Genomic DNA, 18,953 nt, shown 5'->3' with positions numbered 1-18,953 from the left:
CGATGGGTACCAGGCTGGCACCCAGCTATGCCAATCTGTTCATGGCCCACTGGGAGGAGTCAGCGGTGTGGGCAGATTGGCGGGCGGCTGCCAGCCTGGTACTATATAATCGTTATATAGATGATATTATATTCATTTGGAGAGGAGACAGAGCCTCTCTTGATTTTTTTTGTGAAGGGCTAAATAACAATGATCGTAATATAAAATTAACCTTTACAATCAGTGACACCACCATAAACTTTTTGGATTTAACTATTTATGTGGAGAATAATCATATCTATACCAAAAATTACAGTAAACCGACCGACTGCAATTCTTATATTGATATGAGCAGTAATCATCACAGCAATTGGTTGTCTAGTATTCCTAACAGCCAATTCCAAAGATTGCGTCGTAACTGTACAGATGTTAATGTCTTTGACCAACAGGCTGCCGGAATGAAACATCATTTTGTTAGTAAAGGATATAAGGAGACGGCTTTAGATAAGACCATCAGTAGATGCAGGGATTTGGACAGGGATACCATCTTAATGAACACAAGAAGAGGTACACTAGACAAGAAACATCGAGTACCTTTTATATCCAAATATACCAACCATCATAGAGAGATGGAGAGTATTATAAAAAGACACTGGGGGATACTCCAGGCGGACTCTAGTCTAAAGGAGTATATCTCCGAAACTCCTCGCTTCATATACAGAAGAGCGGATAACCTTAAAGACATTCTAGTGAATAGTGCTATAGAAACTCCTAAGCCTAATATGTCAATTATAACTAAGGGCTTCCATAGATGTGGGGAATGTGCCATGTGTAAAGTCTGCAAAACAGAAAGAAAGATTGTAGAAGTAACATCAAGCAGCAATAACAAAAAAGAGAGGATCAATACTTTTATTACATGTAATAGCAAATATGTAATCTATTTATTAGAATGTCAGTGCAACAAACAATATATTGGGCGAACGACACGCCCACTAAAAGATAGGCTGACAGAACATGTCAGGAACATCAGACGGGGTTATGAAAACCATAATGTGTCAATGCATTTTAAGACCGCACATAATTGTGACCCAAAATATATCAAAATGTTTGCAGGGATAAAAGTTGCAAAATGCAACAGGAGGACTAGTGACAGATCCGTTAGGCTTGCTAAGATGGAAATGCAAACGATTTTTGAGATGAGAACCTTGTCACCTGATGGCCTTAATAAAGAATTTGAGACCAAATGGTTTTTATAACAACCATCACTAATAATTGTCTCCTTTTCTCTTTTTTTCCCCCCTATGCATATGGAACCCATTCATGGAGGAATAGTATGAATGGGAATGAAATGCGAGCATAGTTCTCTTTTATTGTATGTGTTCCAGTATTTATTGCTAATTAATGTATGTTTTTTAACCTTCATAATTGTGTAACTCACCATTTATATTGTATCTGTTAAATATGTAGACGAGTGTCAATGTAATAGTGAAATACGTAAGTTCAGTATGGGTGTGTGACTGATTTTAAAACTACCCGCCTACAATGACCTCATTGAGAATGCTCCAATCAGAACTCCTTTGAGAACATATAAGGAAGATCCGTATCTGCTACAGTGTATCTTGAAAAAGGGGGCGGACCCCCGAAACGCGTTGATGCTGTAGTGACGTGGAAGCTGATCCAGGAGAGAGTCGCAACTTACCCGCACGCCTGAGGCTGTTTGCCGTTACAGCGGACTGAGATATTCCGGACATCTCAGTAGTGAAGCACAGCCTCTATCTGGGAGCGGGTATGCGTTCTGTGTCCTTTTTAAAGAAAAATCTGTAAAGTTTTGTGAATAAATTCCCTATGGGGATACTTCTTTTTATCCATTTGGTATTGGTCTGTTGGAGTCTTGAATCCTGAAGGTGCCAGATGGGATCAAGGAATATAAAGATACCTTTCAGTGAACGGTATTGGTTTCTTTAAAGTGAATGTCAGTTTCATAGTGAGCACAGCAAAAACGGAGACTCTGCTTAAACCGATCTCACTACTGACAATCAGCTGGATATAAAGTCTGCATAATAATTACCAAATGTCCGATTTAACACTCTCTATATCACATGTTTTTCATTAATTATCCACTAAGATATTTATTAGAATTTTTATCATTGTACATCCTTCAGTTTTTTTATGTGTAAGGATAAAATTTTTGTTGTGTTAAATATATAGGCATTATCTGGATTTTAGGGGTTTTCAGCGCTGTACACTCCTCTCCAAATCCTTTTTCTTGTGCAGTGGCTACTGATGCCTTGGCGGAATCGAGGTCTCTCGATGTGGTCAGAGCTTTGAAGAACGGCGCAGATTAGGAAAACAGAGGCTCTGTTTGTCCTGTGGGCTCCCAACAAGATTGGGGCTCTTGCTTCCAAGCAGACTATTGCGCGCTGGAACTGTAATACGATTCAGCAGGCTCATTCTACGGCAGGATTGCCATTACCGGAATCAGTAAAAGCCCATTCTACCAGAAAGGTGGGCTCATCCTGGGCGGCTGCCCGAGGGGTCTCGGCATTACAGCTTTGCCGAGCTGCTACTTGGTCGGGTTCAAACACCTTTACAAAGTTTTTTACAAGTTTGATACCCTGGCTGAGGAGGACCTCTTGTTTGGTCAATCGGTGCTGCAGAGTCATCCGCACTCTCCCGCCCGTTCTAGAGCTTTGGTATAAACCCCATGGTTCTTGAAGCATCCCCAGCATCCTCTAGGACGTATGAGAAAATAGGATTTTAATACCTACCGGTAAATCCTTTTCTCTTAGTCTGTAGAGGATGCTGGGCGCCCGTCCCAGTGCGGGCTGTATCTGCAGTTATTGGTTATGGTTACACACTTGTTGTATTGAGTTCAGTCAGTCTGTGGCTGATGTTGTTCACGCCGTTGCATGTGTTGTTGTTGAATGCCATGTTGTACGGCGTGTTTGAGGTGGGAGCTGGTATGTAGCTCACCTTAGTTTAAAAAATTTAAATAAATCCTTTTCCTTGAAATGTCCGTCTCCCTAGGCACAGTTCCTATAACTGGAGTCTGGAGGAGGGGCATAGAAGGAGGAGCCAGTTCACACCCATTTAAAGTCTTAAAGTGCCCATGTCTCCTGAGGATCCCGTCTATACCCCATGGTTCTTGAAGCATCCCCAGCATCCTCTACGGACTAAGAGAAAAGGATTTACCGGTAGGTATTAAAATCATAATTTTTCCTCCTTTTGTTGGTTACCTGCAAAGGTCTTCTCACCATGTGCCTTTAAAAAAAATAGTATTCTTCCTGCGTATTTCCACCCCACCGTGTGGGTTTCCAGTAATGTGTACATCCACTGATTGTATGCCTTGCCAGCAGCAACCTAAATGGGTGCCTTGGATAGTTCCTCCGTGGGTAAGATGTTCTTCACATGGATTTTTCCATACAGGTTATATAATATTACTACACAAGGGTCATTTTACCCATACATGCATTGGACCCTTGTATGGCTCACCTCCCACAGTGTAACCTTCATAGTGCACCCAACATAGCTGGCTCATCTGGTATGCTTGTGGATAGGATGAAAAATACATGATAGTTTTGTTGGGACCCTACTCTGAGCGTTAGGATGCTGCAATCTCCCACATTTTGTGTCATCTCTTCTAGGAGTAGACTATTCGACCCAGGGTAATCTTACGCAGTGCGCCCAAGATGGCTGCCTCACCAGGTACCTTGTGAGGATGGAATACACAACCCATGAAAGTTATTACCAAATATGTCTGCACAAATCCTGCATTATGCTTACTCTATGCGTTCTAGGTTTTCATTTTTATGTCTGCGTGGCTTGTGTATTGCTGTATTAATCTTCTGTATTATTTGTGTTATGTTTGATGTCTGTAAAGCACCTTGAGTTCTGTTTGGAGAAAGAGCGCTATATAAATAAAATTATTATTATTATTATTATTATTATTATCTAAATACTTGCAGGTTGTACATTTGGTGTATATATAGCATCCTGATGCCCTTACCAGGAAATGACTTGTACTTGTTGTGGATTTGGAAGTAACAGCATTTCAAACCAACTAATCTTTTAACATTTCTTCCCGATTTACAACAGTTTAATAGCCGAGTGTTAATGAGGGATGTGATGTTTTATCTGTTTTAATCATGGACCACAATATTGTGGAATTACTAGTGACTTTCGGACTTGCGACATTGAATTTACTGAAAAATGATGTACTGTATTGGTTCATTACATTTTATCTTTGATTTTAAGCAATCTTCCCTGGAAACAGATTGAGCTTTGGCTTAAGTACGGTATGTTATGTACCTCTGTGATGTTGTACCTTCATGGTTATGTGATTAAGAGGTGACCTTCCTTTCAAAATCTTCACACGTGGTGATACCTTTAAAAGATACCTTTAACAGGGGGATTCCTCTGTAAGCTGTGTGTACGTCTGTACCCAATATCACATCCTAAATGGTGACTTTTGAAGTTAAAGATTCCTTTATGTGGCTACTTTTACTTATGTAAATGTGAGTTTCGGTATGTTTCTTCTTTCGCATACTAACCTTATCGAATGAATATCTCAGGAATTACTACACTATGGTCCTGTCTGTTGTTGTTTTTGTTTCCTTTTCTGAAGACACTGGGAACTGAATTTATAAGATGGATCAAGTCTGTATCTTCTCTAACAAAAATTGATTGGAAATTCACCTAAGGAAATTTATCTCCAGTCAGTACAAAGGACTCTTATGAGCTCATTAGGTCCATTTTCCATGATAAGTATTACAGGTTGAGTATCCCATATCCAAATATTCTGAAATACAGAATATTCCGAAATACTGACTTTTTTGAGTGAGATAGTGAAATCTTTGTTTTCTGTGGCTCAATGTACACAAACTTTGTTTAATACTCACATTTATTAAAAATATTGTATTAAATGACCTTCAGGTTGTGTGTATAAGGTGTATATGAAACATAAATGAATTGTGTGAATGTAGACACACTTTGTTTAATGCACAAAGTTATAAAACATATTGGCTAAATGACCTTCAGGCTGTGTGTATAAGGTGTATTTGTAACATAAATGCATTCTATGCTTAGATTTAGGTCCCATCACCATAATATCGCATTATGGTATGCAATTATTCCAAAATACAGAAAAATCCGATATCCAAAATTCCTCTGGTCCCAAGCATTTTGGATAAGGGATACTCAACCTGTATTGTCTATTTTCATTTAAATAAAGCTGAACGCCTATTCTGTTTTTTTTTTTCTATTTGGATTATTTTTGGATGTCTGCTCATGCGCAGCAATTACGTTGCATGTGCATGACCTTATACTATGTGATCGCATCCCGGCAGGATACGATTGCAAAGTGATTGAAAGGCAATGGACATTTGGGGGCAGAGATGTGGTGTTGGGGGGAGTAGAGCAGGAAAAGCAGGCGTGTCATGGTCATTTTTGGTGCAGCCCGATAACGTTGCCTGTATTACCTATGATAGGAAACATGGCGGCGGTGCACCTGCATATACAGCCTCACTGCGTATACAGAGGTCGACCTTTATATAGAATTTTTTTAATGTGATCGCAAATTGAATTACAATCACATTGCTGGGCCTTGCCTTATGCTGGTCGGCCCCCAGTATGCAATTTTATCCATAGTATTGCTATTTTAGCAAAAACTGCTACCAACTGTAAATAATGCCTTATGGACGTTATGTACGTTACGGTGCTATTGAACTACAATTCCCATTAGTCTATGTTTAAATCGTGAGGTATTATTGCAATCACCGTAAATTGATCCACTTTAAGTGGATCAATTTACGGAGATTGCAATAATCCACCACTGAGGACAGTAACGACACGTGGACACACATTTTAATCTTTAATACACAACCTTTATATTTGCCATTGCACATTATTGTATGTTCAGTCTTTGTGATTTTAACCTCTATGTTTAGCTGTGATTTCTGATTAATATGTGAGTCAAAACTCACACTATTTAAACATTTAAGAAATTAAAAGTTATATTTGAATATATTTTTCATTTGTGCACCGGCAATACAGTTCTTCTCTTCTTTAAATTGTAATTTGGAATGGACCAATGTATCTTGCAGCTAACTTCTGTGATGGCTGGTAAAGGTTAATATTCTGGGAGAACAACCACACCATATCACTCACTATAAGGTCTTCAGTGCTTGTCCACAATTTTTTTTTTTAAAGGAATGAAGCTTTAATTAGAGCATTGTGTTCCTTTTTCCAGATCATCTTGAGTTTGGAAACAGAGCTTGTCAGGAAGTTTCTGCACAGGATCAAAGGTGTTAGCTCTGGTTACATCCAGACACACACACAAAAGGAGACACCCACTAAAGGTAGATGTTCAGACCAGTCATTGTGACACCTAGAGACATAGCAACTGAGATATTGTTCCACCGATTGATTAAAAACTCAATTTGATTGGGGATGAGAAACAGAAGAAAGGCTGATGTTAATATCTAGAGCAGAACAAAATGACTTCCAGAACTGGGCAATGAATTGCGTACCTCTAGCTGAGATAATATATTGTGGAAGACCATGCAACCTAAAGATATGTTGCATTAATAAAGCTGCCAAGTCTTTGGAATAGGGGAGCAACCAACCTTCTGCTTTCTTCCTGACAGTAGACTTGAAGAGATAGCTCCTGCAATTACTGAGTCAGATTATGGATCTGGTTAGATTGGATTTGAGCAGGACTTTGTGGAATTGGGTCCATTCTGAAAAATTACTGTACTATCTGCACTATCAACGTTTGGGCCAGTTATGATGTTAGGAAACTCAAGCACAACTGTATAAGACCCATAGGGCTAGTCTTTTGCCTATAACAGCTGCCCATTGTTCCCTTAGTGTTTAATGTATACACCGGTACTTGGGATACCACCAAGAATTACGCCTTTAACAGTAGGGGCTTACTCAATTGGCTAGAGAGTGCAAGGTGTCAAAGTCGAAAAATATCGTAATGCATATGCCTTGTACTAACCCCATGCACATGCCCGCTGACGTGCACTCAGTCCGCCGTGCGTGCACATATCCGCAATTTGCGTAGGATCGCTCCGGCGATCATGCGCGTGATATGGGTATTTACGGCGGAGTTTGTGAGCGCGTAGAGGGTTATTAGAACATTACATATTTAACCCAGATAGTGTACATTTTAGATATAACTCCTTTGCACCACATCAGCGAGTATTAATAGTTTAAACAGTTCCAGGACTAAGAGATTCACCTTTGCATGATAGGAAGGGTCAGATAAAGGTTGGAAGGTGATGTCTAGTATCCAGCTGTAGGGTATTTTGAGTGTAACATTCCGGTGTTGGTTAGAGAAAGATCGCATGTTCCAGCGTATAGTTATGTGCAAAAGTAGAATATAGATATTAACTGTATTTACTGTATATTATGTATGTGGCAGGAATCCAGAGGATACCACCCACAAGAGCAGTTGGGGAAAGACATCGCCCATCTATTCAAATCAACCCATGACCTCTTCTGTAATGAAAAGACACATCTCTGTGTCCAATGGACAATGAGATTACAGTGACCATTGTATTGTGTATGTAAGTTGTGTATAAAAAGCCCATTGTTGCCTGGCCGGTCAGAAGACTCTGAACGCTTTCCATCTGACTAGCGGAGGACCGGCCGGGTTGCGCTTGCGAACATTCTCACGTATGTACATTCTCTGTAGCCATTATTCTGTTTAGACTTATCTTGTTAGCCTGTAGTGTATGATTTGTACTGTTTTACCTTTTGGAATAATCCACGGTGGCCTTAGAACCCTGTGGTTTCAACTACAAATTGGTGTTGTGTCTTCACTTTTCTGCAAGGGTTTAAAAGCATATTTATCTGTATAAGGTTTATAAGCATTGATAAGGTGTACGCACTGTGGGTACTTTATACCGTCAGCGCTACTTAAGGTTTAAGGTATAACATTGTTGCAGTACTTTGCTGCTAAGGGTTTAAAGTGTAATCATATCATTGCATTGTATCATTAACAAGGTTTAAAGGTTATCAATTGTGTGTGCGCACGCTGTGTGTACTCTGTACACTCAGCGTGGCGTGTGTACGCCAAGTTTACCACGTGCGGGACTCTGTACGCAAATAGCGTACAAAGTGCGTAGCACGTGTATTCAGTCTAGCGGCCATAGCGGCTCCACGGTAATAGTGTATCTAAAGGTATAGCTTTACGGTCTAAGATAATATCGACATTATCAATTGGGGGCATCATCCGGTTCTTCCTCATACCCGCAGCCTAGCAGGTTTTCGCAGACTTTATCTATCAGCAAAGGGCGGAAAGTTATCCCCTGTAAGCCTTCTCTTGGTCGGTGGATACACTAGTGCTGATTAGATAAGTGTCTGCCCTGCATGGTTTGTAGGGATGCTGGAGGGATCCGTAAGGTAAGAACGCAAAAGCTATTTTTAAAATCTGTGAAATTTCTGTTTTGGCGCCAAATGCGCACACAACACACGCATACACCTGTATTTTGTACTTTGCATATCTGCTCGCATTATTGCCATAAGCATTGATTACTAGATTCATTTTTGACCTGTACTTAGAAAATTTGTTGCTATTTTGTTAAAATATAGAGTTAATAGTTAAGCAAGTAAGTGTAAGACGCAAACGCAGCCTGGCCTAGTTGTAAAGGTTTATACAGTAGAAACTGTGTGTTGTGTTAAGTGAGCGATTATAGTTAAACATCGCTTACATTTATAGAAGTGTGGGATTTGTAGTACTGCGGACGAACGGCCTTTGTACACGTGTCTCGGACAAAGTACGGGACTGCGTACGCAACGTAAAGGTATACACACGTGGCGTGTTTACGCAACATGCGTAAAAGTACGACCGCTAAATACAAATCACACAATAGCATTGTTTTAGTTTAGGCGCGAGACGGTAGCCACGCGATAATAGCACAAATTGATCAGTTTCCAATATTTAGTTTAAAAACCTTGTTTACTGTATTACCTCTGGAACTAAGGCTGTTTTATCTGAATGAAAGTTAATTTTCTGTACAGAAAAACCAAAGTGTATATGAGTGAACGAGCGTGAGTGTGCAAACAATAAAGGTTTTGTGGACCCAGGGAATTTGGGATCCCGTAGGAGACCACACCAGGTGAGTGGACACTTGGTGGCGTGAGAGTGGCTTGCTCACGTTAACATTGATTAAGGTACAAAGGAGCAAAGTAGTAGATACCGCAGACCAAAGGTCAGCGAAGGTATAGAGTACCGCAGACCAAAGGTCAGCGAGGTTTTTGTGTAGAGAGCGCAGCCCAGGTGGTTGGCGTAGAACCCATATAGGCACGTTCATATACGCTCCGGCTGAGGTTTCGCAGCCTGAAAAACAATTCCATTGGTCGCACGGCAGATAAGTAACAGTTACCTATACGCTGGGCGATTGGACCGCGCGTTCGTGGGTGCAAAACTTAGCTCATCGTGATACCCTTTTACGAGCTTTGCGTAAAATCGCGGGATCATAAGCGCTAGGTGTAGCATACGCAACGTGATTTGAGTAACATTTTTTTTATTTTAAGGGAGTTTCTCTGGTCACTCAGGAAATCTCCAACGACCAATATTTACTGGGAAGGGTAAGTCACTCCCACACATTTCCAGTAAATAGAGGTTACACAGGGGCCCTAGGTTGGGTACGTACCGGCGCTGACGACAGTGTTTAGGTGTATTGGCCAACGTGGGCGTGAGTGGGTGAGAGCACTCGTTGAACTTTCACCGTTGCCTTATTTTGAGTATTTTGTTTTTTTGTAGGAATTAGCTGAGAAGGCAATACCTGCAAAAGATAGGGGCCAGTTGCTCAAGTAAGGGACGATCAACCAGGGTTCAGGTTGATATTCCGCGGCCCAAGGGGTCGGCGAGGTACATAATGTGTGAGAAATATGGATCACACGCATAGGTTTTATGCAATGAATGGGAACGTATGACTGCGGAAGATAGGGAACCATTCCTTAAGGTAGGTAGTTTTAATCCAGAGGTGTTGCAGAATTTAAGGATTAGGATATGTCTGTTAAAATCCAGAAAAGAAAGGATCAGACACTCAAACTGTTTACATTTATGGCAACGAGAGAGTGATATGCAAAGGGAACTAGCTCACGCAGCCGGTTCCAACCCTGGCAGGAAACTGATTGCAACTGCACCACCACCACCGTATATTACAGAGGAGAAAGTGGCTACAGACAATGGCATACTAATATATGATAAGAGTGAACTTGATTAATGTATTAATGCTAACCTGTGCAAGTTGTATCCCATCTTAAACTTCCCTCAGGACTGCGAGCAAGAAGATGAGCCCAGCACGATATCGGCACTCTCTCTAGCAGCCACCATACAAGACACACAAGTGGGCACGGCCCAACCAGTAAGAACAGTAGCAAAGGCCCCTAGCGGAGGGACAGGTGAGGTCGTGTCCACAGGTAAGTACGGTACAGTACATTATGCAGAGACAATTGCACCTCACATTGTAGAAGCAACCCAGAATGATGTAATTGAACTAAATCCTGTCAGGGTGATCGCAGTCCCCAATGGGAAGACTGACGCTCAGGGAATCACTCCCGTCAGGAACATTGCTATGCATTGTCCTTGGTCCCGGACAGAATTGAGGACAATTATGTCTGAATTTCCCGATCCCAGAAAGGATCTAGCCGCATGTCAGAGGTTTATTAGAGAATTAGGTAACGCCACCGAACCCACAAACAAAGATTGGAGGATAGTGCTACGGGCATGTTTGCCCTCCAATATTGACCCTGTGAAATTTATTGCTGATTGTAAATTAGATGCAGAAGTACCTCTCACTGATGAGTACACTCAGGAGAATGTACGACAGATCAATCTGCAGTTAGGAGTATATTTCCCTACTGTTGTCAAGTGGAATAAAATCTTTTCCATTAGGCAAAAAGAAGGTGAAACTGCTTCTGAATATTTCCATCGAGCACTGCAGGAAATGGCTAGATACACTGGGGTCGAGGACATTAAGGAAAATGTACATCATAGAGAGGTAGCTGTGTCCGTATTAATGGACGGCTTGAAAGAAACGTTGAGAACAAGGGTACAAACCACTCAACCTAACTGGAGAGGTATTTCGGTGGCTGCATTAAGAGAGTCCGCTATCGAGCACGATTGGAACATCATTAAGCACAGGGAGTCACAGGGGGATAAGCTGATGACCGTAAGTATCAAAGCCCTGACAACGAAGCCACATCAGCCAAAACCCCAGACCCCTGATAGTAAGTCGTATGTAGTAAAATGTTATAATTGCCAGAGGGAAGGACATTACGCACGGAACTGTAATTTTAAAAGCATACATAACGTATATCGACCCCCTAGACCAGAACATGACCCACAGCATAACACACGTAATTGGGATCAGTGATCGCACAGGAGGAATTATGAGCCACATGCAGGGGAAACAAGGCGGTACCCACCTAGGAGGGACTGGCAGACCTCTGGAAATTCTCAGCTACCCCCCTCACATATTGTAGCTGCCAGCGTGCTGCGGGAGGACCACAACATACAATAGGGGTTAGGCCACACCTGTAGTTTGCAGCCAGTGAAGTTGATTGCTAGCCTTGGAAATGAACCCGAGGTTACAGTTAATGTAGCTGGTAGATCACTACCTTTCCTTGTAGATACAGGGGCGGCCAGGTCAGTGTTAAATTCAACGGTAGGTATAAAAACAATGGGTAAAACAATTTCAGCAATGGGGGTAACAGGAGTAGTGCAACACTACCCTTTAAGTAGACCAGCGGATATTACGATAGGGCCTTTGCAGACCAAGCACTCCTTTTTGCTAGCTGCATCGGCTCCGACTAATCTACTTGGGAGAGATTTATTGTGTAAGATGAGGTGTGTCATATATTGTACTCCTGAGGGTGTCTTCTTGGATATACCCGAGAATCACGTTCAGGAAGTGCAGGATATGTTAGACACCCCACAAAGGTTAATGTCACACTCTGCTGTTATAGACAGGTGTCCATCCAAGGTAGAGGAAATGATCTCCCAGATACCGGAATCCCTCTGGACCAAAGATGGACAAGACACTGGATTGATGGCAAATGTAGCTCCTGTAGTAGTGCAAGTAAAAGATGGTAGGATAGCTCCAAAAATCCCACAGTATCCTCTGAAGCCAGAGGTGGAATTAGGAGTGTACCCAGTCATAGAGCGCTTGCTACAACAGGGCATCCTAGTTAGGACGTCCAGCACTGTCAATAGTCCCATCTTCCCTGTGAAAAAGAGTGGGGGGAGGAGTTACAGGCTAGTGCAGGATCTAAGGGGGATAAACAAGATAGTTGAGAGCCAATTCCCCGTAGTGCCAAATCCAGCTGTCATCCTCATGCAAATTCCCCATTCTGCAAAATGTTTCACTGTCATTGACCTCTGTTCTGCTATCTTTTAGGTCCCTCTGCACCCTGACAGCCAATATTTGTTTGCATTTACATACAGGGGAGTACAGTACACTTGGACTCGCTTACCACAAGGTTTCATTGACAGCCCAAGTATTTTCTCCCAGGCTTTGCATGACTGTTTACAATCCTTTCAACCTGAGAGCGGATCAGTGTTAATACAGTATGTAGATGACTTACTGTTGTGTTCAGATTCACTCGAAGCATCCTTGAAAGTCACGAGACAGCTTCTGTTTCACCTTTCTAATATGGGACACAAGGTTTCAAAGGATTAGTTACAGTTGTGCCAGACCAAGGTAAAATATTTGGGACATTGCTTGACACAAGGACTTAGACATCTCACCGCTGATAGAATACAGGCAATTCGCGACATCACTCTGCCACAAACCCAGCAGCAAATCCGCACTTTCCTTGGAATGTGTGGGTACTACCGAAACTGGATCCCAGGGTTCTCCATACTGGCTTTACCTTTGCAGGAAATGGTCTCCTCGAACAAACCAGATCGGATCTCTCACACAGATGAGTCCGAACTGGCATTTGAGAGACTTAAACAATGCCTATCACAGGCACCTGCATTAGGCATGCCAGATTATGGGAAACCTTTTGAGTTGTACGGTACGGAAAGTGCTGGGTGTGCGGCAGGGGTCCTAACCCAGAGACATGGTAATGCCAGCAGGCCGGTAGCTTACTACAGTGCACAGTTGGACACCGTAGCGCGGTCTCTCCCCACATGCTTGCGAAGTGTTGCAGCGATAGCCTTGCTAGTGAGTAAAAGTGAAGATGTAGTGTTGGGACACAACCTGACCATCCATACACCTCATGCAGTATCAGCCTTACTGAATTCTGCCCAAACCAGACATGTCTCATCAGCACGGTTTACAAGGTGGGAATTAGCACTAATGGCACCTGTGAACATCACCATAAAGAGATGCAGCGCACTAAATCCTGCAACTTATCTCCCAGGTGTGCCTGGATAGGCACAAAGGGTGGAGGATGAGAATGATGGTGAAGGAGGATTTAGTATAGACACTGACACACATGATTGTATGGAATATCTGAACCAAACTTTCACTGCAAGACCCGACATTAGTGACAACCCACTGGAAGGCGTAGATTTTACTTTTTACACTGACGGTAGTTGCCACAGACAGACGGACTCGGGAGACTTGTGTACTGGATACGCAGTCATAGATGACAAAGGTATCATAGAAGCTGAACCCCTGGGCCCACCGCACTCAGCACAAGTTGCTGAGCTGGTCGCCCAAACCAGAGCGTGTGAATTGGCTAAGGGTAAGTCAGCCAATATATATACGGATTCTAGGTATGCCTTTGGAGTAGTGCATGATTTCGGGGCCCTATGGTGCCTCAGAAATTTCATGACGGCAGCTGGCACACCTGTAGCGCATGCTTCCCATATAAAAAGGCTTCTAACAGCGATACAGGAACCTGACAGAGTGGCTGTTATCAAGTGCAAAGCCCAAACTTACAGTCAAGACCCAGTGTCACTTGGTAACAGCCGGGCAGGCGAAGCTGCTAAATCAGCAGCCAGCACCCCCACACAGACAGATATCACACAACTGATGGTATTCAATACCGTCAACACACAAAAATTAAGTGAAATGCAAAATTTGTGTTCTCCACAGGAAGGGGCAGTCTGGAGGTCAAAAGGATATGGCCAGGAGTCCTCAGGACTCTGGACAGATGGACAGGGTAAGCCAGTAGCCCCCAGAGCATATCTTCCAAGCTTAGCTGAGGCGGCACACGGTCTGACTCATCTGGGCAAAGAGGGCATGTGTAAGCTGGTGAGAGCCTATTGGTGTGCGCCAGGATTCTCTTCTCATGCGGGTAAGAGAGCAATGACATGTCTTATCTGCTTGAGGAAGAATATTGGAAAGTCAATACCAACAGAACCATCCCATATCCCGCCGACAGACGGCCCTTTTCAGGTAATACAAATTGATTTCATACAGTTACCACCCTGCAGAAATTTAAAATATGTGTTAGTTTGTATTGACGTGTTTTCAAATTGGGTAGAAGCGTTCCCCGCTGCCACAAATACTGCTATGTTCACTGCAAAGAAAATGTGCAGGAATTTGTGTGCAGATATGGTATCCCTAGGATAATTGAAAGCGATAGGGGTACCCATTTTACAGGTGAAGTCTTTCAAGTTATGTGCAAACTGATGGGAATTAATAGTAAGCTGCATACTCCGTACCGCCCACAGGCGAGTGCAAAAGTGGAAAGAGTAAACAGCACTATTAAGAACAAGCTGAGCAAAGTGATGGCTGAAACTGGATTGTTATGGCCAGAAGCTTTGCCACTTGTATTGTACAGCATCAGAACCACTCCCAGGTCCCCCCTTAACCTATCACCCTTTGAGATTCTTTTTGGTCGACAACCCCATGTAATGATTGACCCCAAGGATGATTTGAAATGCAATAATGAGGTGACTGTAAAATATATGGTTAAGATGAGCCAGCAGTTGAGGAATCAAAACAGAAATCTGAAACTGGTGATTCCTGACCTACCAAACAGTAATTGTCATGACATTGAACCTGGGGATTATGTAATGATTTGAAATTTTCTACGCTCAGGTTGCCTCATTGACAGGTGGGAAGGACCGTACCAAGTCTTACTAACCAGCACGACAGCATTAAAGGTTGCCGAGAGAGAGACTTGGGTCCACTCGTCCCACTGTAAGAAGGTCGCTGACCCAGAGAGAGCCCGTGACAAAGAGCAGAGTGTAGATGAAATCGTATCACTGGAGTGCTGTTATGCACACCAGTGCCTGCAGGAAAGTACTGGTGTCAGGACTGTTATGCACTCCAGTGCCTGCAGGAATGTACTGGTGTTTGAACTGTTATGCAAAACAAATGGACTTACAGACAGACTGGGGAATATGACATAACGTACACAGAAGGTGATAGGGTATCAAAATACACACAAAGTGAACAGAGAAGCCCAGAGGCTAAGGAACTGGGTATCTCCCTTGTATTAGAACTGCTCAGATGAGAAAAGCAAGATGTTGTGTTTTAATACGTAGAGAACCCGAAATGCTGTTGCTAAGGGCAACAGCAAAACCCTAAAGGGTTACCAACGGGTGTGGCAGTAAACTCCTTGGTCAGAGATGGAATGATAGACACAAGGAGAGTCTCCACAATCCTAATTCTCACTTGCAGTGCACAGGTTCAGCTTACTGCCACTAAACTGACCCCTGACACCTAGCAAAGTGAGACAGGATTAGACAGGCAAGTCTTAGAATACAGCCGCAAACTTGCTAAGTTCACAGAGTAGTAACAGAACCCCAGCAAGCTAAACGACTGACTCCAGTCTTACTGCTAGGTCTGGATTGGCAGAGTGTAATACAAAATCCCCAGGCCTATTTGCAGTAAGCAACAAACAAATACAAAGCTACACAGTACTGGCTAACTTTCAGAAACTGACTAACCAACAAAGATTCAGCAGCATCTGCTTACCCTGAGAAGAGGCCTTATAAAGCAGGTGCTGTCCACGCCCCACTCAGACCTCACAGACTGTGAGCACAAAAACCAGCACCGGATCCCCTGCCATGCACAGAGCCTATAACCACTGCACAGCAAAAGACCCGAACCGGAGTATCAGCTGCGCTCAGGTCACTCCGCTAGCACTTGTCTCCCGGTTGCCATGACGACGTGGCAGCACAGGGCAGGAGACCCTAACAGTACCCCCCCTCTGACGAGGGGTCAAAGAACCCCTACCACCGGGTTTATCGGGGAACTGCGAGAAGAAAGAGCGTATCAGTCTGGGGGCATGAAGATCACAACTGCGCACCCACGACCGCTCCTCCGGGCCATACCCCTTCCAGTGCACCAAAAATGACAGCCGACCCCGAACCACCTTGGAGTCAAGAATCCTTTCAACAACAAACTCCCTCTGGCCACGTATCAGAAGAGGGGAAGGTCTTCCACTGGAAGAAGGATTACTAATCGCCCGTTTTAAAAGGGAACAATGAAATGTTTTATTGATACCCAAAGAACGGGGCAGATCTAACTGAAATGCCACCGGATTGATAACCCTGGTGATCTTATAAGGGCCGATGAACCGGGGGCCTAACTTATGAGATGGCTGTCTCAACTTCAAATTCTTGGTAGACAACCAGACGAAGTCTCCTAATTTGAAGCTGCAGGGTCTTTTCCGCTTATCAAAAACTCTTTTGGTCACTAATGACACAGACACAAGGGCTTTCTTCACTTTCCGCCAAATACCTCTAAGGACCGAAACCACAGAGGAACCACCAGGCGTGGAGTCCAGGGGGTCAAAAGAATTGGCCTTAGGATGATGCCCATACACACAAAGGAAGGGAGAGATCCCTGTAGCAGAGTGAGCCGCGTTGTTATAGGCAAACTCCACCATGGACAGATGAGCAACCCAGTCAGTCTGACACTTGGAGACATAACACCTGAGGAACTGCTCCAAGGACTGGTTCACCCTTTCAGTCTGCCCATTAGACTGCGGATGGTAGCCCGACGACAAGCTGACAGAAATCTGGAGATCGGAACAAAATGCCCTCCAGAATTTGGCCACAAACTGGGATCCGCGGTCAGAGACCACATCAAGTGGCAACCCGTGGAGACGCACAACATGCAGCATAAATAATTCAGACAGGCGTCTGGCCGATGGCAGCCCAACCAGTGGAACGAAGTGCGCCATCTTCGAAAACCTGTCAACGACAACCCAGATGGCTGTCATCCCCGAGGATTTGGGCAAGTCCACCACAAAATCCATTGAAATGTGGGTCCATGGCTTAGATGGGATAGAGAGTGGATGTAATGGGCCAACAGGAACCCCTCTAGGAGTCTTATTTCGGGCACAGATGTCACATGCCCGAACCCACTGATCCACATCCTTAGCCACCGAGGGCCACCACACCGCCCTAGATAGCAACTCCCGAGTTCTGGCAATACCCGGGTGACCTGCAGACTTCTTGGCATGGAATTCCAGGAACACTCGCTGTCTTAACCTAGGAGGCACAAACAAAAGACCTACCGGAAGGTCTGGAGGAGCCTGCTCCTGTGCTCTAAGGACTAATGATAAGAGGTCCTGGGTAATGCCCACTTTAATACATGATGGGGAAACAATGGGCAACGGCTCCTCAGTGGTCTCCTGGATTGGAGCAAAACTCCGCGAGAGCGCATCAGCCTTGATGTTTTTTGACCCAGGGCGATATGTTATCAAAAAATTAAAGCGAGCAAAAAACAAAGCCCATCGTGCCTGCCTGGCATTGAGACGCTTCGCTGACTCTAAATATGCCAGATTCTTATGGTCAGTGAGAATTGAGACCACAAACTTAGCCCCCTCAAGCCAGTGTCTCCACTCCTCGAGTGCATCCTTAATAGCCAACAATTCCCGGTTACCCACGTCATAATTCATCTCGGCAGGCGAAAATTTACGGGAAAAGTAAGCACAGGGATGAAGGCGATTATCAGACACTCCCATCTGAGAAAGCACTGCCCCAATACCCATCTCAGAGGCATCCACCTCCACCACAAAAGGACGCTCTGGATCTGGGTGTCGCAGCACCTTGGCCGAAACAAATGCCCTTTTGAGACGGGCAAAAGCCGCTTTAGCCTCACAAGACCAGTGAGCAACATCCGCCCCTTTCTTAGTGAGTGCCACCAAGGGCGCCACTATAGACGAAAATCCAGCGATAAATCGTCTATAAAAATTCGCAAAGCCCAGGAAACGCTGAAGCGCCTTCAAACTAGTGGGCTGCACCCAATCCAGGACTGCCTGTACCTTGGAACCCTCCATTTGGAAACCTTCTGGGGAGATAATATATCCTAGAAATGCGATTTGCTGAACTTCAAATTCGCACTTCTCCAGCTTTGCCCCAAGCCGGTGGTCTCTGAGTTTCTGGAGGACTAAGCGTACATGCTTCCGATGTTCCTCCAGGGAATGGGAGAAGATTAGGATGTCATCTAAGTATACAACTAAGAATCTATCCAAATATTCCCTGAGCACATCATTCATGAAATCCTGGAAGACTGCCGGGGCATTACAGAGCCCAAAAGGCATCACCAAATATTCATAATGCCCTGAGTGGGTATTAAAGGCAGTCTTCCATTCATCCCCCTCTCTTATTCGGATTAGATTGTACGCACCGCGTAGGTCAATCTTAGAAAAAATGGTGGCAGTACGAAGCTGGTCAAACAAGACCGAAATGAGAGGCAGTGGGTATGAGTTTTTAATCGTGATACGGTTCAATTCCCTGAAGTCGATGCAGGGTCGCAACGAACCGTCCTTTTTACCCACGAAGAAGAACCCCGACCCAACTGGAGACTGTGAAGGTCTGATAAATCCCTTAGCCAAGTTCTCCTGAATGTACTCTGCCATAGCCTGAGTCTCAGGACGTGACAGGGAGTACAACCTGCTCTTGGGAAGCTTAGCATTTGGCAACAAATCAATGGCACAGTCATAGGGGCGATGGGGAGGTAGTACCTCTGCAACTTTTTTGGAGAACACGTCCGCAAAATCTGCATAACACCCTGGCAATCCCGGCAAACTTAGCTGCGAGA

Source organism: Pseudophryne corroboree, chromosome 2, assembly GCF_028390025.1.
Source record: "Pseudophryne corroboree isolate aPseCor3 chromosome 2, aPseCor3.hap2, whole genome shotgun sequence".
NCBI lineage: Eukaryota > Metazoa > Chordata > Amphibia > Anura > Myobatrachidae > Pseudophryne > Pseudophryne corroboree.
Note: the sequence above shows the minus strand (reverse complement) of the source record.